The sequence below is a fragment of the Oncorhynchus nerka genome, linkage group LG25 (assembly GCF_034236695.1).
Source record: "Oncorhynchus nerka isolate Pitt River linkage group LG25, Oner_Uvic_2.0, whole genome shotgun sequence".
NCBI lineage: Eukaryota > Metazoa > Chordata > Actinopteri > Salmoniformes > Salmonidae > Oncorhynchus > Oncorhynchus nerka.
This window is the reverse complement of record NC_088420.1, coordinates 44,828,296-44,850,908: the sequence shown is the minus strand read 5'-3', so window position 1 is coordinate 44,850,908 and position 22,613 is coordinate 44,828,296. Positions and strand designations below refer to the sequence as shown.

Genomic DNA, 22,613 nt, shown 5'->3' with positions numbered 1-22,613 from the left:
AATTGGCTACAAATTAGGGCTCCGAGTGGCGCAGCCAGACCCTGGTTCAAATCCAGGCTGTATCACATCCGGCCGTGATTGGGAGTCCCATAGGGCGCCGCACAATTGGTCCAATGTCGTCCGGGTTTGGCCGGGGTAGGCCGTCAATATAAATAAGAACATGTTCTTAACTGACTTACCTAGATAAATAAAGTTAAATAAATAAAAAAACACATTACTGAGAACCACTCGCCATGTTATCAAGCATAGTGGTGGCTGCATCATGTTATGGGTGTTTTCATAATCATTAAGAACTGATTAGGTTTTCAGGATAAGAAAGAAATGGAATGTAGCTAAGCACAGGCAAAATCCTAGAGGAAAACCTGGTTCAGTATGCTTTCCACCAGACACTGGAAGACAAATTCATCTTTCAGCAGGACAATAACCTAAAACACAAGGCCAAATGTACACTCGAGTTGTTTACCAAGAAGACAGTGAATGTTTCTGAGTTAAAGTTTTGACATAAAGCTGCTTTAAAATCTATGGCAAGACCTGAAAATGGTTGTCTAGCAATGATCAACAAGTAATTTGACAGAGCTTGAAGAATTTTGAAAATAATAAATGGGCAAATGTTGCACAATCCAGGTGTGGAAAGCTCTTAGAGACTTACCCAGAAAGACTCACAGCTGGAATCGCTGCCGAAGGTGATTCTAACATGTATTGACTCAGGGGGTTGAATACTTATGTAACCAATATATTAGGGGATATATTAGGGGTTTATTTCCATGATTTATTTTTTACAAATGTTAGAATTTGTCTTCCACTTTGACATTACAGAGTATTTTCTGTAGAAAACACAACAAAATGTGGAAAAAGTCAAGGGGTGTGAATACTTTCTGAAGGATCTGTAGCTAGCTAACTAGCTAATGTTGGACACTACCGTTAGCTAGCAGACGATCGTTATCTTTGTTAATTCAGGAATTTGTCCATTTTGAAGAACCACTCAGTTTTATTATCCTGAATTGGTGATCTGGCTAGCCAGCTAATGAGAAGTGTTGCAAATCATATTTTTCAATCTGTTTTTCTTTCAGACACTAAACAAAGCAATTGATGCTTTGGCAGGACAGAGCACTCTTTCCCAACTGGTGTGGCGTAAGAAATTGTAACCTTATCTTATTGAAAATGTTAGAAATTCAGCTAGCTGTTTTCTGTTCCATTGCTAGCTAGACAAGTCATTTGTTGTGAATCCTTAGCTACATTTGTTTCCTAGTCAATGCATGCATTCCGTGTATGATTACTGTCAGTTCCCTCCCTCTCTCTGTATTGTGTTGCACCATTAGGTTGACGGGCTGGGCAATGTTACCAGTTAAAAAAAGTGCAAAGTTATACTATAAAGATCATTAATCTGACTATAATAACATGAGGGTTTAATTGTGTAATAGTGCACAGGCCATGTTATGATGATGTTTCAAGATAATCTGATCATTATTATGAAGAAAATATTTTAAAGTATGAAAGTAAACCTGTGACAACTTGATCAAGCTTATGAATATGTAAAACTGCATAATGATGGGATATTGGTCAGAAACACTACATGCACTTCACACACATTGACACTCTGTCATCCATTCACACACACACAAGGCGTTAACAAGTCATCAGGAACAAAAACCGTGTGCTATTAGCTTGGGTTCCAGCATTTAGTCCTTTTGCCTCCTTTTACTGTGTGACTCCTGTTTATAAGCTTGATGAAATAGCTTAACAACATGCCATTTTAAATGTCTTGTGCTGTGTAACAAGTGGTTTGGGCAGCCCAGTTGACATCTAACTCAATATTGTTATTATATTCCTACTGTTCCCACAGAGTTGTCCATTCTGAGTCAATCTAAGACAACCCTGCTTGTCCTGTTCTACCACTGACCAGCTGCTTTTGGACCCAACTGCAACTCCCCACTAGTCAAGCACCTGTATCTTTCAGGACCTTCCTGAGTTGTTTGATTGGACTGCTGACTCGGCTAAGGACCTATAGCCGCGTTTCCCAAACTCGACCTGGGGACCCCAAGTGGTGGACATGTTGGGGTTTTGCACAAGCACAACTACGTAGCTGATTCAAATAATCAACTAATAATCAAGCTTTGATCATTTGAATCAGGTGTGTAATCAGATCACTAATGTTTAGGTGTGTAGGTGGCTACATTTACATAAGGGTGAACGCTTGTGTCTGTCAGGTGATGTGTTATCATTCACGCTTGCTAAATAAATACCGGATGAAAGTGGAAAGAGTGCCTTGAGCTTTGTGCATTTTGCCACGTCTGCGCAACCTGCGATTTCCGTGAATCTGGTTGGTCAAGATTCCCAAAGAGCCTGCAGCAGCACTCTGACGTGAAGGACAGAGAAAGTGTGCACAAGTTGACAAATGGGTCATTCCTCCCACTATGCAGTGCCTTTCGGACATCAGATAAGTCCGTGGATCAGTATGTTTCTCCGCGATTGTATCGTTGGGCCAGCTGAACACAGGCTACTGCAATGACTCGTGGAAGAAGAACAGCTGCTCCATGAAAACTCCTAATAAAGTAAGCATTAGCACTCCTAATAAAGTAAGCATTAGCACTACTAGCTACAGTAGCTTACTAGCTTCTGTTGAAAGATTCAGCATTGTGTGTGCAGCCTTAAATAGGTACAGTGAATTGCGAAAGTATTCACCCTACTTGGCATTTTTCCTATTGTTTTGTCTTACAACCTGGAATGAAAATAGATTTTTGTGGGTTTTGTATCATTTTACTTACACAACATGCCTAACACTTTGAAGATGCAAAATATTTTTTCTTGTGACACAAACAAGAAATAAGACAAAAAACTGAAAACTTGAGCGTGCATAACTATTCACCCTCCCAAGGTGAATACTTTGTAGAAACACCTTTTGCAGCAATTACAGCAGCAAGTTTCTTGGGGTATGTCTCTATACTATAAGCTTGGTACATCTAGCCACTGGGATTTTTGCCTATTCTGTTGAAAACTATGTTTATTAAGTTTTACACACAGCAATCTAAATAATATACTCAACTAGAAAAAATACAAATAATACATAAAAAATAGCTTTTTATGTATACGTTAGACAAGTTAAACACACCAGGCAGAAGGCTACGAAGGTTAAAGGGCAATCTATTTTGTACAGGGACAGAGCAAACACCTCACCATTGTTCCTGTAAACAGTCAAGAGATAGGGGTGGAGAAATGCAACCACTCACAGACCGACCACAGACCGACCTTCCACTGGACCAAAAATAAAAAGTTTACATTGCTTTAAAATTCAAATAAAAGAATAATAATAATTTTATGTAGAAGTGAACAAAATGTAAAAATAAAAATAAAGAAAACTGGGCAAAACAAGCTCACGTTTTAGTCTCTGACCGTTTTGCCCATTCTTTAAGGCAAAACTGCTCGAGCTCCTTCAAGTTGGATGGGTTTCCCTGGTATACAGCAATCTGTAAGTCACACCAAAAATTCTCAATTGGATTGATGTCTGGGCTTTGACTAGGCCACTCCAATACATTTAAATGTTTCTCCTTAAACCACTCGACTGTTGCTTTAGCAGTATGCTTAGAGGTCATTGTCCTGTTGGAAGGTGAATCTCAAATCTCTGGGAGACTGAAACAGGTTTCCCCCAAGAATTTCCCTGTATATAGCTTCATCCATTATTCCTTCAATTATGACCATTTTCCCAGTCCCTGCCAATGAAAAACATCCCCACAGCATGATGCTGCCACCACGCTTCACTGTGGGGATGGTGTTCTCGGGGTGATGAGAGGTGTTGGGTTTGCGCCAGACAGCATTTTCCTTGATGGCCTAAAAGCTCAATTTTAGTCTCATCTGACCAGAGTACCTTCTTCCATATGTTTGGGGAGTCTCCCACATGCCTTTTGGCGAACACCAAACATGTTGCTTATTTTGTTTATAGAAGCAATGGCTTTTATTCTGGCCACTCTTCCGTAAAGCCCAGCTGTGCGGTGTGTACGGCTTCAAGTGGTGTCCTATGGATAAATAATCCAATCTCTGCTGTGTAGCGTTGCAGCTGCATCCGGGTTATCGTTGGTCTCTTTGTTGCCTCTTTGATTAATGCCCTCCTTGCCTGATCTGTGAGTTTTGGTGGGCGGCCCTCTCTTGGCAGGTTTGTTGTGGTGCGAAATTCTTTCAATTTTTTAATAAAGGATTTAATGTTGCTCCGTGGGATGTTCAAAGTTTCAGATATTTTATAACCCAACCCTGATCTTTACTTCTCCACAACTTTGTCCCTGACCTGTTTGGAGAGCTCCTTGGTCTTCATGGTGCAGCTTGCTTGGTGGTTCCCCTTGCTTAGTGCCTTTCAGAACAGGTGTATATATACTGAGATCGTGTGACAGATCATGTGACACTTGCACACAGGTGGACTTTATATAACTAATTATGTGACTTCTGAAGGTAATTGGTCAAACCAGATCTTATTTAGGGGCTTCATAGCTAAGGGGGTGAATACATATGCACGCACCACTTGTTTTTTATGACATTTTTTAATCAAGCTTTTTTTATAATTCACTTCCCCAATTTGGACCATTTTGTGTATGTCCATTACATGAAATCCAGATTAAAAATCAATTTACATTACAGGTTGTAATGCAACAAAATAGGAAAAACACCAAGGGGGATGAATACTTTTGCAAGGCACTGTTGCTGGTTGGTGAGCAGGATTGTTTCAGTCAAAGATGATTTCAGTGATTGGCTCAGCTGCTGGACAGATTTGTACTAGCTTTCTGTGCCCAACCTAGTCAGGACCCGGTTACGAACCCGGGTCTCCGGTGTGAGAAACAGTCACTTAGCAAACTGAACCACGATTAGTCGGAAGAACCCAGAAGATGAGGTAGACACAGCAGTACTTGAGACGGTGTTTTAATAAAGTAAAAGGAAAGTTCTTCAGGCAAAGATATAAATCCACAACGTCAAAAGTAATTCCAAGAGAACAAAGGTAATCCTCCAAGTCAAAAAGGTAAATCCACAAGGTGGTAGGTACAGCAGAAAAAAGCCTCAAAAGATAATAAAAAATAAATAAACAAGAACAAAAACAGAGTACCACAAGAGAGTCCAACTGGAGCAACAAATGTTCACAGCATCACTGGGGCTGTGTGGCAACATTCAAACACAGAGCAAAGAACTGAGGAAAACTAAGGGTTTAAATGCAATCAAGGGAAACGAGGCACAGGTGCAAATAATAACTGGGAACAAGGGAAAACAAAAGGGTCAAAAAGCACAATGGGGGCATCTAGTGACCAAAACCGGAACAACCCTGGCCAAATCCTGACAAACCTCAATAATACTGCTAATTGAAGCCCAACAATCAAATCAAATAAAGTGTTCAATCAAGCAAGCAAATGAATTTATAAAGCCCTTTTTACATCAGCAGCTGTCACAAAGTGTTATACAGAAACCCAGCCTAAAGCCCCAAATAGTAAGCAATGCAGATATAGAAGCATGTAGCAGCATCCTTAGCTAGATGTGAAATGAGGCAACTAAGGCTTCCTCACCAAAAAAACCATCAACATTATTGACATATGTATTTTTTAGCGTAGATTAATTCGGACAGCTTTGAGGCAGAAATGAGGTTCAGCAGACAATGTCACCTAGGTTATATTTTCAGAATGCTATGGCAGCCCATTGTAGCCGGACTACTTTTGATCTCTCCCATTACTTTGCGAGACATGAGACAGATCAGGGCAGGCGGAATCAACACACTATCTGATGTAAGATAATGGGTGGAACCCATGGGGCCAGGGTTCCAGTCTGGAAGCACAGTTTTGACTGCACCTACAGTATTGATTCTGTACTGCAGTTTAACTGAATCACGTCCGAGAAAGACAATTCCCATTGACAACCCCATAGAGAAGTCAAATTTGATAATTCCTAGTAACACTTTAGTCATCAACTTTGTGTACAAAACATCCCTTGAATTATTCAACTTATTGTCACCGAGGCCAATTTTGTTCTTCTTCTATCACTCACAGACGAAGATATTAACATTTTAAATTCATGAAGTCATGACCTCAGCTAGCCAGGGGAAGTGCTGGTTGGCTTGTTAATCTATCCACATGTTCTGACAGAGTTCCCAGAGCACATTAGCAAGATACTGCTGTCTGTCCAATGCGCACTGAGAGCTAGTGTGTAGGCAGATTAATCACAGTAAGAAAGATGGCAGCAACCACGAAATGGCGTATGCCAATTTGAGTAAATTATGTCGAAAACAAAGGTTGGCCATCTTGGAGGCAGTCTCTAGTTCTTATTATACCTCAGTGGGGGAACATAACAAAGTGGAAATGGGGAGCCTAAATTAGCCATAGCTCTGTTAGTGAGCAAGATTGAGCTAGCATAAATTAAATTGTTTAGATTGTGTTAATTTTCTCTATAATTTAGCTCACGAGTGGGACATACAGACTAACAACATGAAACATGGACAAATATATACAAATGGGGTGTTTATATTTATTTAGCTTTGCATCATTGTTTTCCCACCAAGAAAACAAAGACAGTTCCTGAATGTGGTGTCATTGTAGGAAGGTGTTGTTTTCTTAAATGGAGCATTACAACAAACTAAAAAAGGTGAAAAGTGATAATAGGGACTATTAATGACGACAATAATCATGAAAAAAAGGTATATTTTTGTTTTTAAAGTAAAAGACACCTGCCCTTATATCTAAAGCCTTTTGGAAGTGTCCAGTGATTGGGTCTCAATACAATATATACAGTTGAAATCGGAAGTTTACATATACCTTAGCCAAATACATTTAAACTCAGTTTTTCACAAATCCTGACATTTATTCCTAGTAAAAGTTCCCTGTCTTAGGTCAGTTAGGTTCCCAACTTTATTTTAAGAATGTGAAATGTCAGAATAATAGTAGAGAGAATGATTTACTTCAGCTTTTATTTCTTTTATCACATTCCCAGTGGGTCAGAAGTTTACATACACTCAAATAGTATGATGCAATCTCTATTGCACTCCACACTGCCCTTTCCCACCTGGACAAAAGGAACACTTATGTGAGAATGCTATTCATTGACTACAGCTCAGCGTTCAACACCATAGTACCCACAAAGCTCATCACTAAGCTAAGGATCCTGGGACTAAACACCTCCCTCTGCAACTGGATCCTGGACTTCCTGACGTGCCGCCCCCAGGTGGTGAGGGTAGGTAGCAACACATCTGCCACGCTGATCCTCAACACTGGAGCTCCACAGGGATGTGTGCTCAGTCCCCTCCTGTACTTCCTGTTCAACCACGACTGCATGGCCAGGCACGACTCCAAAACCATCATTAAGTTTGCAGACGACACAACAGTGGTAGGCCTGATCACAGACAACGACGCGACAGCCTATAGGGAGGAGGTCAGAGACCTGGCCTTGTGGTGCCAGAATAACAACCTATCCCTCAATGTAACCAAGACTAAGGAGGTAATTGTGGATTACAGGAAAAGAAGGACCGAGCACTCCCCAATTCTCATCGACGGGGCTGTAGTGGAGCAGGTTGAGAGCTTCAAGTTCCTAGGTGTCCACATCAACAACAAACTAGAATGGTCCAAACACACCAAGACAGTCATGAAGAGGGCACGACAAAGCCTATTCCCTCTCAGGAAACTCAAAAGATTTGGCATGGGTCCTGAGATCCTCAAAAGGTTCTACATCTGCAACATCGAGAGCATCCTGACTGGTTGCATCACTGCCCGGTACGGCAATTGCTCGGCCCAGTACATCACTGGGGCTAAGCAGCCTGCCATCCAGGACCTCTACACCAGGCAGTGTCAGAGGAATGCCCTAAAAATGGTCAAAGACCCCAGCCACCCCAGTCATAGACTGTTCTCTCTACTACCGCATGGCAAGCAGTACCGGAGTGCCAAGTCTAGGATAAAAAGGTTTCTCAACAGTTTTAACCCCCAAGCCATAAGACTCCTAAACAGGTAATCAAATGGCTACCCAGACTATTTGCAATGTGTCCCCCCCCCAAACTCTCTTTTTACGCTGCTGCTACTCTCTGTTTATCATATATGCATAGTCACTTTAACTATACATTCATGTACATACTACCTCAATTGGGCCGACCAACCAGTGCTCCCGCACATTGGCTGACCGGGCTATCTGCATTGTGACCCACCACCCACCAACCCCTCTTTTACGCTACTGCTACTCTGTTCCTCATATATGCATAGTCACTTTAACCATTTCTACATGTACAGTGGGGCAAAAAAGTATTTAGTCAGCCACCAATTGTGCAAGTTCTCCCACTTAAAAAGATGAGAGAGGCCTGTAATTTTCATCATAGGTACACTTCAACTATGACAGACAAAATGAAAAAAAAAATCCAGAAAATCACATTGTAGGATTTTTAATGAATTTATTTGCAAATTATGGTGGAAAATAAGTATTTGCTCACCTACAAACAAGCAAGATTTCTGGCTCTCACAGACCTGTAACTTCTTCTTTAAGAGGCTCCTCTGTCCTCCACTCGTTACCTGTATTAATGGCACCTGTTTGAACTTGTTATCAGTATAAAAGACACATGTCCACAATCTCAAACAGTCACACTCCAAACTCCACTATGGCCAAGACCAAAGAGCTGTCAAAGGACACCAGAAACAAAATTGTAGACCTGCACCAGGCTGGGAAGACTGAATCTGCAATAGGTAAGCAGCTTGGTTTAAATAAATCAACTGTGGGAGCAATTATTAGGAAATGGAAGACATACAAGACCACTGATAATCTCCCTCGATCTGGGGCTCCACGCAAGATCTCACCCCGTGGGGTCAAAACGATCACAAGAATGGTGAGCAAAAATCCCAGAACCACATGGGGGGACCTAGTGAATGACCTGCAGAGAGCTGGGACCAAAGTAACAAAGCCTACCATCAGTAACACACTACGCCGCAGGGACTCAAATCCTGACTTGATTACACACAGGTGGATTGTATTTATCATCATTAGTCATTTAGGTCAACATTGGATCATTCAGAGATTCCTCCAAATTTCAACTTGTTACTGGCTAAACACAATCCATTAAGATCCCAGGGACTCGAACGAGGAAGCGGCTGCAAAGAGGAGGCAGGCAAGGCGGCCTCTTAACAAGATTATGTCGGCGAACAAATAGACTGTCATTGCCCTCTGTTCTGTTGGCGAATGTGCAGTCACTGAAGAACAAACTGGATGTACTCCGTTCTAGACTATCCTATCAACGGGACATAAAGAACTGTAATATTCTATGTTTCTCTGAGTCTTGGCTGAACATGGACAATATATACAGTTGAAGTTGTAAGTTTACATACACTTAGATTGTAGTCATTAATATTCATTTTTCAACCACTCCACAAATTTCTTGTTAACAGACTATAATTTTGGCAAGTCAGGTTAGGACATCTCCTTCGTGCATGACACAAGTCATTTTTACAACAATTGTTTACAGACAGATTATTTCATTTATAATCCACTGTATCACAATTCCAATGTGTCAGAAGTATACAAACACTAAGTTGACTCTGCCTTTAAACAGCTTGGAAAATTCCAGGAAAATTATGAGGATCATGCGGATGGAAAACAATGTGGATGTCTTGAGATGTTGCTTCAATATATCAGTCAGGAAGTTAAAGCTTGGTTGCAAATGGGTCTTCCAAATGGACAATGACCCCAACAATAATTCCAGATTTGTGGCAAAATGGCTTAAGGACAACAAAGTCAAGGTATTGGAGTGGCCATCACAAAGCCCTGATCTCAATCCTATAGAGAATTTGTGGGCAGAACTGATAAAGCTGAAATAAATAATTCTCTCTACTATTATTCTGACATTTCACATTCTTAAAATAAAGTGGTGATCCTAACTGATCTAAGACAGGGAATTTTTACTAGGATTAAATGTCAGGAATTGTGAAAAACGGAGTTTAAATGTATTTGGCTAAGGTGTATGTAAACTTCCGACTTCAACTGTATCTTGAGGGTTTCTCAATGTATTGTCTAGTCCGGACAGCAGCCTTGGGTAAGACAAACGGAGGAGGGGTATGTCTCCTTGTTAACAGCAGCTGGTGCCCAATTTCTAATGTTAAGGAAGACTCAAGTTTTTGCTCGCCTGAGTTAGAATACCTCATGATAAGCTGCAGATCATACTATCTACCAAGAGAGTTTTCATCTATATATTTCCGTAGCTGTCTATGTATCACTACAAACCGATGCTGGCACTAAGACAGCACCCAACGAGCTGTACATGGCCATAAGTAAACAACAAAAATACACATCCAGAAGCGGCACTTCTCGTGGTCGGTGATTTTAATGCAAGGACACTGAAATCTGTTAGTACCTAATTTTTTACAAGCATGTCCCCTGTGCAACTAGAGGCGACAAAACTCTTGATCACCTTTATTCCAAACACAGAAACGCATACAAGGGTCTACCTCGCCCTCCCTTTGGCAAATCTGACCATAACTCTATCCTTCTGATTCCTGTTTACAAGCAAAAACTCAAACAAGAAGTACCAGTGACATGCTCAATAATTTATATCATAGGTACACTTCAACTGTGAGAGACGGAATCTAAAACAAAAATCCAGAAAATCACATTGTATGATTTTTGAGTAATTAATTAATAAAATGCAAATGAATTACTTAAAAATCATACAATGTTATTTTCTGGATTTTTGTTTTAGATTCCGTCGAAGTGTAGCTATGATATAAATTACAGAACTTTACATGCTTTGTAAGTAGGCAAAACCTGCAAAATAGGCAATGTATCAAATACTTGTTCTCCCCACTGTACATATCCCAACCAGAAGCCATGGATTACAGGCAACATCCTCACTGAGCTAAAGGGTAGAGCTGCCACCTTCAAGGAGCGGGACACAAATCCAGCTGCTTAAAATAAATCCCACTTTGACCTCGGACAGGCAAACAAACATAATATGATCGAATCCTACTATGCCGGCTCTGATGCATGTCGGATGTGGTAGTGCTTGCAAACTATCACGGATTACAAAGGGAAGCCCAGCCGCGAGTTTCCCAGTGATGCGAGCCAACCAGAAGAGGTAAATGCCTTCTATACTCGCGTCAAGGCAAGCAACACTGAAGCATGCATGAGAGCACCAGCTGTTCCGGATGACTTTGTGATCTCGCTGTCCATAGCCGATGAGTATGATCTTTTTAAATAGGTTAACATTCACTGTAATAATATCATGTTTCAAGCAGACCCCCATAGTCCCTGTGCCCAAGAACGTCAAGGTAACCTGTCTAAATGACTATCGCCCCGTAGCACTCACATCTGTAGCCATGACATATTTTGAAAGGCTGGTCATGGCTCACATCATGACCTAGATAGCTTGTGTGTATGCATTGATATGTAGGCTACGTGTGCCTTTTTAAAAATGTTATGTAGTTCTGTCCTTGTCTATTGATGTTCTGTATTATGTATTATGTTTCATGTGGACCCCAGGAAGAGTAGCTGCTGCTTTTGCAACAGCAAGTGTTTTAATTTTTTATTTTATTTTTATTTAACTAGGCAAGTCAGTTAAGAACAAACTCTTATTTTCAATGATGGCCTAGGAACAGTGGGTTAACTGTCTTGTTCAGGGGCAGAACAACAGATTTTTACCTTGTCAGCTCGGGGATTCGATCTTGCAACCTTTCGGTTACTAGTCCAACACTCTAACCACTAAGCTACCTGCCGCCCTAATGAGGATCCTAATGAAATACCAAAATTACCAAAACACCATAATCCCAGACACCGTGGACCCACTCCAATTCGCATACCGCCCCAAAAGATCCACAGGTGATGCAATCTCTATTGCACTCCACACTGCCCTTTTCCACCTGAATAAGACGAATAGCTATGTGAGAATGTTGTTCCCTCTAAGCTCATCACTAAGCTCAGGACCCTAGGACTGAATACCTCTCTCTGTATCTAGATCCTGGACTTCTTGACGGGCCACCCCCAGGTGGTGAGGGTAGACAACAACACATCTGCCACACTGACCATCAACATAGGGGCCCCTCAGGGGTGCGTACTTAGTCCCCATCTGTACTCCCTGTTCACACACGACTGTGTGGCTGCACACAACCCCAATACCATCATTAAGTTTGCTGATGACACGATGTGGTAGGCCTGATCACCAATGACGATGTCAGCAAGACAAAGGAGCTGATTGTGGACTACAGAAAATGGAGGGCCGAGTACGCCTCCATCCACATCGACAGCTGTAGTGGAGAGGGTCAAGAGCTTTAAGTTCCTCTGTGTCAACATCACTGAGGAATTAACATAGTCCATTTTTACCAACACAGTCGTGAAGAAGGCACGACAACACCTCTTCCCCCTCAGGAGGCTGAGACTATTTGTCTCAAGCCCTCAGACACTTAAAAAGTGATACAGATGCACAATTGAGAGCATCTTGACTGGCTGCATTACCACTTGGTATGGCAACTGCTTGGCATCCGACTGCAAGCGCTACAGGAGGGTAGTGGTACGGCGCAGTATATCACTGGGGTCGAGCTACCTGTCATCCAGGACTTCTAAACCAGGTAGTGGAAGTATAAATGGTCAAAGACTCCAACCACCCAGGTCATACTGTTCTCTCTGCTACTGGACCCTGAACAGCCCCTGTGCACTTAACCTTTTGACTCATCACATACGTTGCTGCTACTGCGTATTATCTATCCTATTGCCAAGCCACTTTACCCCTACCTACAGTGCATTCGGAAAGTTCAGACCCCTTGTCTATTTCAAATTTTGTTACGTTACTGACTTATTCTAAAATGGATTAAATAATTTCCCCCCTCAATCTACACACAATACCTCATAATGACAAAGCAAAAACAGGATTTGACATTTTTGTAAATTTAGACAACATTTTTAAATGAAATACCTTATTTACATAAGTATTCAGACCCTTTGCTATGAGACTCGAAATTGATCTCAGGTGCATCCTGTTTCCATTGATCATCCTTGAGATGTTTCTACAACTTGATTGGAGTCCACCTGTGGTAAATTCAATTGATTGGACATGATTTGGAAAGGCACACACCTGTCTATTTAACCTCTAGCGTCGAGCAATCCCGTATCCGGGAGCGTAATCATAGCCTCAAGCTCATTACCATAACGCAACATTTCCTATTCATGAAAATCACAAATGAAATGAAATAAATATATTCAAACACAAGCTTAGCCTTTTGTTAACAACACTGTCATCTCAGATTTTCAAAATATGCTTTTCAACCAAAGCTACACAAGCATTTGTGTAAGAGTATTGATAGCTTAGCATAGCATTAAGCCTAGCATTCAGCAGGCAACATTTTCACAAAAACAAGAAAAGCATTCAAGTAAAATAATTTACCTTTGAAGAACTTTGGATGTTTTCAATGACGAGACTCTTAGTTAGATAGGAAATGTTCATTTTTTCCAAAAAGATTATTTGTGTAGACGAAATAGCTCCGTTTTGTTCATCACGTTTGGCTAAGAAAAAGACTGGAAAATGCAGTCACTTACAACGCCAAACTTTTTTCCAAATTAGCTCCATAATATCGACAGAAACATGGAAAACGTTGTTTAGAATCAATCCTCAAGGTCAAGGTGTTTTTCACATATCTATTCGATAATCTATCAGTGGTGGCAGTTGGCTTCTCATCAGAAGCAAACGGAAAAATACTGCAGCTGGAGATTACGCAATAATTGCGACGGAGGACACCAAGCGACCACCTGGTAGATGTAGTCTCTTATGGTCAATCTTCCAATGATATGCCTACAAATACGTCACAATGCTGCACACACCTTGGGGAAAACGTGGAAAACGTAAGCTGACTCCTAGCTCCTTCACAGCCATATAAGGAGTCATTGGCATGAGGCGATTTTAAAAAATGCGGCACTTCCTGATTGGATTTTTATCTGGGTTTTTTCTGTAACATCAGTTCTGTGGCACTCACAGACAATATCTTTGCAGTTTTGGAAACGTCAGAGTGTTTTCTTTCCAAAGCTGTCAATTATATGCATAGTCGAGCATCTTTTCGTGACAAAATATCTTGTTTAAAACGGGAACGTTTTTCATCCAAAAATTAAAATAGCGCCCCTTATATCCAAGAAGATAAGGTCCCACAGTTGACAGTGCATGTCAAAGCAAAAACCAAGCCATGAGGTAGAAGGAATAGTCAGTAGAGCTCCAAGACAGGATTGTGTCGAGGCACAAAAAACGTCGGCAGCATTGAATGTTTGGAACCACCAAGATTCTTCCTAGAGCTGGCGACCCGGCCAAACTGAGCAATTGGGGGAGAAGGGCCTTGGTCTGGGAGGTAACTAAAAACCCGATGGTCACTCTGACAGAGCTCCAGATTTCCTCTACGGAGATGGGAGAACCTTCCAGAAGGACAACCGTCTCTGCAGCACTCCACCAATCAGGCCTTTATGGTAGAGTGGCCAGACAGAAGCCACTCCTCAGTAAAAGGCAAGGACCATGAGAAACAAGATACTCTGGTCAGGGATATATATATATATTTTTACTTATCTATTTTTTACTCAACACTTATTTCTCTTAAAACTGCATTGTTGCTTAATTGCTTGTAAGTAAGCATTTCACTTTAAGGTCTACACCTGATCGAACATCTCTAGAGAGACCTGAAAATAGCTGTGCAGCGACACTCCACATCCAACCTGCCAATGGTGCTACAAAAAAGTACTGAGTAAAGGGTCTGAATACTTATGTAAATTTAATTCTTCCATAATTCTTTGTTTATGTGCAAACATTTTGATAAACCTGTTTTTGCTTTGTCATTATGGGGTATTTTGTGTAGATTAATGAGGGGGGAAAAACTATTCAATTAATTTCAGAATAAGGCTGTAACTTAACAAAATGTGGAAAAAGTCAAGGGGTCTGAGAACTTAATGAATGGACTGTATATGCACGTAACTATGTCAATTACCATTGTACCCCTGCACATAAACAAATAGCTACCTGGCATTGACCCATTTTGCACTCTATGCACACACACCGGACTCTACCCACACACTCACACATACACTACATAACCCCTTCAAATTTGTGGATTTGACTATTTCAGCCACACCCGATGCTGACAGGTGTATTAAATTGAGGACACAGCCATGCAATCTCCATAGGCATCTCCATTGGCAGTAGAATGGCCTTACTGAAGAGCTCAGTGACTTTCAACGTGGCACCGTCATAGGATGCAACCTTTCCAACAAGTAATTTAGTCAAATTTCTGCCCAGCTAGAGCTTCCCCGGTCAACTGTAAGTGATGTTATTGTGAAGTGGAAACGTACAGGAGCAATGGCTCAGCTGCAAAGCGGTAGGCCACACAAGCTCAAAGAACAGGACGGCCGAGTGCTGAAGAGCGCAGTGTGTAAAAATCGCCTGTCCTCGGTTGCAACACTCACTATCGGGTTCCAAACTGCCTCTGGAAGCAACGTCAGCACAAAAACTGTTTGTCGGGAGCTTCATGAAGTGTGTTTCTGGGTTTGGTGGCTGCCAGGATAACGATACCTGTCTGAATGCATAGTGCCAACTGTAAAGTTTGGTGGAGGAGGAATAACAATCTGTGGCAGTTTTTCATGGTTCGGGCTAGGCAACCTAGTTCCAGTGGAGGGAAATCTTAACACTACAGCATACAATAACATTCAATACGATTCTGTGCTTCCAACTTTGTGGCAAGTTTGGGAAGGCCCTTTCCTTTCAGCATGACAATGCCCCTCTGCACAAAGCGAGATTCATTCAGAAATGGTTTGTCGATATCTGTGTTAGAACTTGACTAGTCTGCACAGAACCCTCCCCTCAACCCCATTGAACAACTTTGGGATGAATTGGAATGCAGACTGCGAACCAGGCCTGATCGCCCAACATCAGTGCCGATCTCCAGTGCTTAATTTGAGCCGGATCCTGCTGGTACCTCTCGTGGCATGAAAAATAATTGTTACCTTTTGCAATGTAAAAATTCTAACAAACGCGATCAAGTTCATTCGAGTTGCCTCTTAGTTAATTATCCTGTCACAGAGGGTTATTTTTCCACAGAGGATGAATAGCTTATTTTAAAAATAGCCTAGCTGTGGAGTGTAGCCCACTCCAGTCGGGAACTTGCGGTAAATTTGTCAGTGAACAAACAGCATGCAGACAAAACTGGCCTTTTGCAATGTTTAAAATAGCTTACAATTGCGGGAAAACACAGATTGGAAAGCAAATGTCTCCTTTTGAAAAGAGAAGACTAATATGTCAGCTGTAGGCTACCAAAATATTTGATCAACTTCCAAATATTGTAACAAGAAAGAGGGTTTTGGCAAGAGTGCATAGTTCAACACCAGTGAGTGAGCTGCGCATCATTGGGTGAGTCAGTGAAACTGGAAAGCCTTTTTAGGACTATAATTTCCTCATATTGTAGCATACAATATGTGTCTCCACACACCTAAGCCTAGGCTATTGATGGGTTTAAGACAAGGTTGTTGTAATTGATCTCAGATCCTCAGTTTGTCAGTGTCAAAGCTGCCTGTCATTTCCATCATTTTTTAGGGATTATGGTGCTTTCAAGACAACTGGGAACTCGGATTTCCCAGTTGTCTTGAACACACTGAAGTCCCAGCTCCGAGTTCCCAGTTGTTTTGAACAAGGCATTAAAAAAGATTATGCCCAAGTCTCGAGTCATGTAAAATTATGTAGAATTGCATGAAATTTGTTCATAAAAGGCCAACCATTTTCTGGACCCTAGGCCCCACCCCAAAAATGTCCCATGTGTTCAACATTTGTAAGTGCCTCTACTCAACTGCTCTATGCCACTACACAATTTGTAAGTCGCTCTGGATAAGAGCGTCTGCTAAATGACTTAAATGTAATGTAAATGTAAATGTGATGATATACATGCAACACTTTATTAAAAAGGTGATTTTATTCCATATATGTTCCGCTACCTCAGAGCTCCCCAGGTCACCCTGCTCACTTTTTTGTTCCGGACCCTCTGATTTACCAATGAAGCACTGCTGACCTCATTAATGCTCTTGTAGCTGAATGGAAGTCCCCGCAGCAATGTTCCAACATCTAGTGGAAAGCATTCCCAACAGAGTGGAGGCTGTTATAGCAGCAAAGGGGGACCAACTCCATATTAATACCCATGATTTTGGAATGAGATGTTCGACGAGAAGGTGCCACATACTTTTAGCCATGTAGTGTACTTACACTGACACTCCAACACATAACACATACAAACAGGCACACATTTGCCACACACACACATTATCACACTCATCACATATGCTGCTGCTACTGTCTATTATCTATCCGGTAGCCTAGTCACTTTACCCCTACCTATATGTACTGTATCTACCTCAATTTCCTTATACCCCTGCACATCAACTCGGTACTGGTATCCCACGTACTGTATATAGCCAAGCTATCGTTGCTCATTGTCTATTTATTACGAAGCATGTGACAAATATACTTGTATTTTATTTGACATATGGAACAAAAATCAACAATATGCATGCCAGTCTTCACTGGTTGAGGGTTGACAAGAGATTAACTGCTTCTCTTCGAGTTATGAGAAATATTACTGTGATGGAAATTCCAGATTTTCTAGATAATCAAATAACATACAGCTCAGACAAACATACATACCCCACAAGATATGCCACCAGGGGTCTCTTCACAGTCCAAGGCCAAAACAAATTCACTGCAACGTACAGTTTTATACAGTGACATGATCGCTTGGAACTCCCTTCCATCTCCAATTACTTAAGCAAACAGAAAAATGACCTTTTTTTTAATAAAACAACATCGAATGCAAAATATGGACTGTGAAATGAAACACACACATACACAATCACACTCGAACACACACAATCTACACAAATTATTATTTGGTTGTATTGTTTGTATATCGTTGTATTTTCAATTTCTACCAGCGCATCAGTGTTTTGTTGCTTGTTGTGTTTTATGATTTTGTGTGGACCTAGGGAAGAATAACTGCAGCTTCGGCAAAAGCTAAGGGAGTGAAAGTTTTTTAAAATAAGTGTTACATGGATAAAATAGGATCTCTGAAATGAAAATGGATGGCACTCCCTTCAGCAAAATATATTTTACCTAAACTATCCCTGAACACTTAAAAAAAACGAAACAAGTGGCCCTCCCCTACACCCAAAATAATAATTAAAACAGTGGTTAGCAGAGAACATGTCTACCGTTTACCCTCACTTCTTGGAGAGACCAGAGCCTTAGATATGCAGTTTTAGAAACTGTTCTTCGTCCTGTAAGAATTACATGGCAATGTGGGAATTTTGGTAGCGCACAGGGCTGCAGGCCAGAAGGTTGTGGGTTCGCAGACCACCTTGGACAAGAATAGGGGTGAAAAGATCTCCTTCATAGTAAAAGCATTGCATGAATCTATCATCATATTTGCAGGTCTGAGAAAAAAATAGCCTTTATTAAACATTTCATGCAATTCTACGTAATTTTACTTATTATCTGAATCTTTTTTTAATATCACACAAAATAGTGAAATTACAGGCTAGGAATGGACAGAGCGATAGGCCTATGTGTCAGTGCGTCTTGTTTGCAATGAAACTATCCCTATTTGAATATAATTAAATTTGAGACATCATTAGGAATCTGAGCATGGTACTTTCAAAAGTTAAACCTAGAAAATGTATGCTTTAAATGCTGGCTACTCTTCTTCCATGGCTTAACCCAAGAGAAGGTCAAGAGTGTTTCCCTTAAAGCTATCTGGTTTTAAACATCTTCTATTGCAAAGAAAGTTAATAGCTTAATCAATTTGATAGTGACAGAATTAGATTATTTCCCAAGAAAAGTCAGCCTCAATGTCAAAGAAATTAAACAATGATATCCCAATATCCATTGGAGTCACGTCTTTCCCAGGGTATCATAGAGCTTGTTTCTAGCATAAAGCATTGCGGACCAAAGCGCTATTATAGATCAATTTATATAACTAAATCAACACCCCCTCCAGGTGTCGCCCATCTTCCCCACTTATCCTCTGAGTATTTCTGCCTGTGTTTTCTGTCTGTCTGTGCCAGTTTGTCAAGTTTACCAGCGTTTGTTCTGTCAGCGCATGTCTTTTCCCAGCCTCTTTTTTTCTCTCGTCCTCCTGGTTTTTGACCCTTGCTTGTACTGACTCTGTACCCACCCGCCTGACCACTCTGCCTGTCCCTGAGCCAGCCTGCCGTCCTGTACCTTTGCTCCACCTCTGGATTACTGAACTCTGCCTGTCTCTGACCCTGCCTGCCATCCTGTACCTTAACTCCACATCTGTATTACTGAAATTTGCCTGTCCCTGACCTGAGAATGCCTGCTGTCCGGTACCTTGGCCTCTACTCTGGATCTTCAACCCTTGCCTGCCTTGACCTGTCGTTCGCCTGCCCCTGTTGTTAGAATAAACATGGTTACTTCACACAATCTGCACTTACCTTTAAAAAAAAAAAAAACTTCCCCCCCAATTTCGTAGTATCCAATTGTTAGTAGCTACTATCTTGTCTCATCGCTACAACTCCCGTACAGGCTCGGGAGAGACGAAGGTTGAAAGTCATGCGTCCTCCGATGCACAACCCAACCAAGCCGCACTGCTTCTTAACACAGCGCGCATCCAACCCGGAAGCCAGCCGCACCAATGTGTCGGAGGAAACACTGTGCACCTGGCAACCTTGGTTAGCGTGAACTGCGCCCGGCCCGCCTCTGGAGTCACTGGTGCGCGATGAGACAAGGACATCCCTACCAACCAAGCCCTCCCTAACCCGGACGACGCTAGGCCAATTGTGCGTCGCCCCATGGACCTCCCGGTCGCGGCCGGTTACGACAGAGCCTGGGCGCAAACCCAGAGTCAGCTGTGATGGCACAGTACAGCGCCCTTAACCACTGCGCCACCCGGGAGGCCACTCATTATCATTCTTGAATATTTGGAACATTACAACGACTTCGTTGCCTACTTTGCCAAGTGGAGGGTTGAGGTGCTGTCACTTGAGGATCAAGTGTTTATGGCACTTATGAAGCTGTGTCACAGTTACACCAACTTGCACCTTCTCAACTATTCCATTATAGTGCAAGCACTGTCAGAAATATTAGCATCACTTTCAGTCACGTGATCCACAAGCATTTTTTCCTTAGCATCATGAAGACTGTTCCATGTCAGGAGATTAACCAAATGTGCTTGACTGCATCTTTTCATGGGCCCAGCAGAAACTGCAGGATGGTCATTGACTGTACTGACATAGATGTTTCTACTCCAAGTCAGATGGATCTGCAGAAGCAATCCTACTCTATGTATCATTCAATGCCCTCCTTCACGCTACCCCTCAGAGTTGCAACTAATGTGGTTGTAACATACTGCAGCGATCTGTATCCAGGATCTGTGTCGGACAAAGCCATTGTCCAGAAGTAGGGGTTTGAGAAGATCACGTTTGGATACATGGTATCACAGACAAAGGCTTATTGATCCAGAGCTTGATGTCTGCACGAGTCACTGTGAACATTTCTCCATTTACAAGCGTTATGATAGTAATGTGCCGGTGCAGACTTGCTGTGCACTTGTAAACCTGCAAGACCCACTCATCAGTGAAGTAGCTGTTGATTGGAAAACAAGAACAAACAATTGCCCAAGATGGATTTGTGTTCTGATAAAGATGACATTTTCTGTCCAGATAAAGATGATGATACGGCATTGGAAAAAAACACCACTAATCCAAATGTCTCTTTGCTTTTCAGTCCAACAGGAGTCCCTCAGGCCGTCCGGGACATGGACATCCTGTGCCAGTGTGATCTGAGCACAAGCATCCAGTTGTGAAACTACAGCACATCGAGCCTGAGTTTTAGACATGGGGTGTGACATGCGGAACATCAGGCTCACCCCACGAGAAGCAGTGCATGATCAACACCACCCTCAGCAAGGAGATCTGCTGGAAGTGATGGCTATCGTTAGATGCTTGCTCTCTCTCTCTCTCATAACTTTAGTTGTCCGCTTTGAGCAAAACTTGTATGTAATATGACCTATTCTAGGAGCCTATTGTTTGTGTATGTGTATCATTGTTCACTTGTTTTTCAACAATGTCAGGTACAGGCAGGGATAACTGGGGCTTTCAGCAAATAAGGGGTAAGAAATTATATACATATAATTCCCACTGCGCCCATGATGAAGTTAACTACATTACGATAGTTGGCTGCTTTGCGCAAAACATGTATGTAATATAACCTATTCTGGGAGCCTAGTGTGTGTGTGTGTGTATGAACTATTTTTGGACCATTGGCTTCCCTGGAAACAAGAACTGCCAGGAGGCATGATGAGAACGCTGATCCATTGCCAGTGAATGGAATGATTAACTAATCATATTTCTAATAATATTTGAACTGAGAATAGGTCTCTGATCACACTGATGAACGGTAGATGACAGTGTCAGCTAGATGTCTCCAACAAGCTTTCTCTGTCCTTAACCTTGTTCTGAACACCTCAAAAACAAAGGTCATGTGGTTTGGTAAGAAGAATGCCCCTCTCCCCACCAGTGTGATTACTACCGCTGAGGGTTTAGAGCTTGAGGTAGTCACCTCATACAAGTACTTGGGAGTATGGCTAGACGGCACACTGTCCTTCTCTCAGTACATATCAAAGCTGCAGGCTAAGGTTAAATCTAGACTTGGCTTCCTCTAAGGTAATTGCTCTTCTTTCACCCCAGCTGCCAAACTGATCCTGATTCAGATGACCATCCTACCCATGCTAGATTACAGAGACGTAATCTATAGTTTGGCAGGTAAGGGTGCTCTCGAACGGCTAGATGTTCTTTAGATGCGCTAGATGTGTCTCCTGACCCCTCCTGTCTCAGCCTCCAGTATTTATGCTGCAGTAGTTTATGTGTCGGGGGGCTAGGGTCAGTTTGTTATATCTGGAGTACTTCTCCTGTCCTATCCGGTGTCCTGTGTGAATTTAAGTATGCTCTCTCTAATTCTCTCTTTCTTTCTTTCTCTCTCTCGGAGGACCTGAGCCATAGGACCATGCCTCAGGACTACCTGACATGATGACTCCTTGCTGTCCCCAGTCCACCTGGCCGTGCTGCTGCTCCAGTTTCAACTGTTCTGCCTGTGATTATTATTATTTGACCATGCTGGTCATTTATGAACATTTCAACATCTTGGCCATGTTCTGTTATAATCTCCACCCGGCACAGCCAGAAGAGGACTGGCCACCCCACATAGCCTGGTTCCTCTCTAGGTTTCTTCCTAGGTTTTGGCCTTTCCAGGGAGTTTTTCCTAGCCACCATGCTTCTACACCCGCATTGCTTGCTGTTTGGGGTTTTAGGCTGGGTTTCTGTACAGCACTTTGAGATATCAGCTGATGTACGAAGGGCTATATAAATAAATTTGATTTGATTTGATACCATTCGGCCATCAGATTTGCCACCAATGCTCCTTGTAGGACACTTCACTGCACTCTATACTCCTCTGTAAACTGGTCATCTCTGTATACCTATCGCAGGACCCACTGGTTGATGGTTATTTATAAAACTCTCTTAGGCCTCACTCCCCCTGAGATACCTACTGCAGCCCTCATCCTCCACATACAACAGCCGTTCTGCCAGTCACCTTCTGTTAAAGGTCCCAAAAGCAC

At 42.0% G+C, this 22,613-nt stretch overlaps 1 long non-coding RNA gene across 1 annotated transcript; it reads left to right on the top strand.

Annotated features, from left to right (window-relative positions):
- The first annotated feature begins 2,331 nt into the window (after positions 1-2,331).
- LOC135564543 (uncharacterized) lies at positions 2,332-22,587 on the top strand. The gene is made up of 3 exons (XR_010461129.1): positions 2,332-2,552; positions 20,723-21,759; positions 21,983-22,587. It is a non-coding gene; the product is annotated as an uncharacterized LOC135564543 (long non-coding RNA).
- The last annotated feature ends 26 nt before the right edge of the window (positions 22,588-22,613 follow it).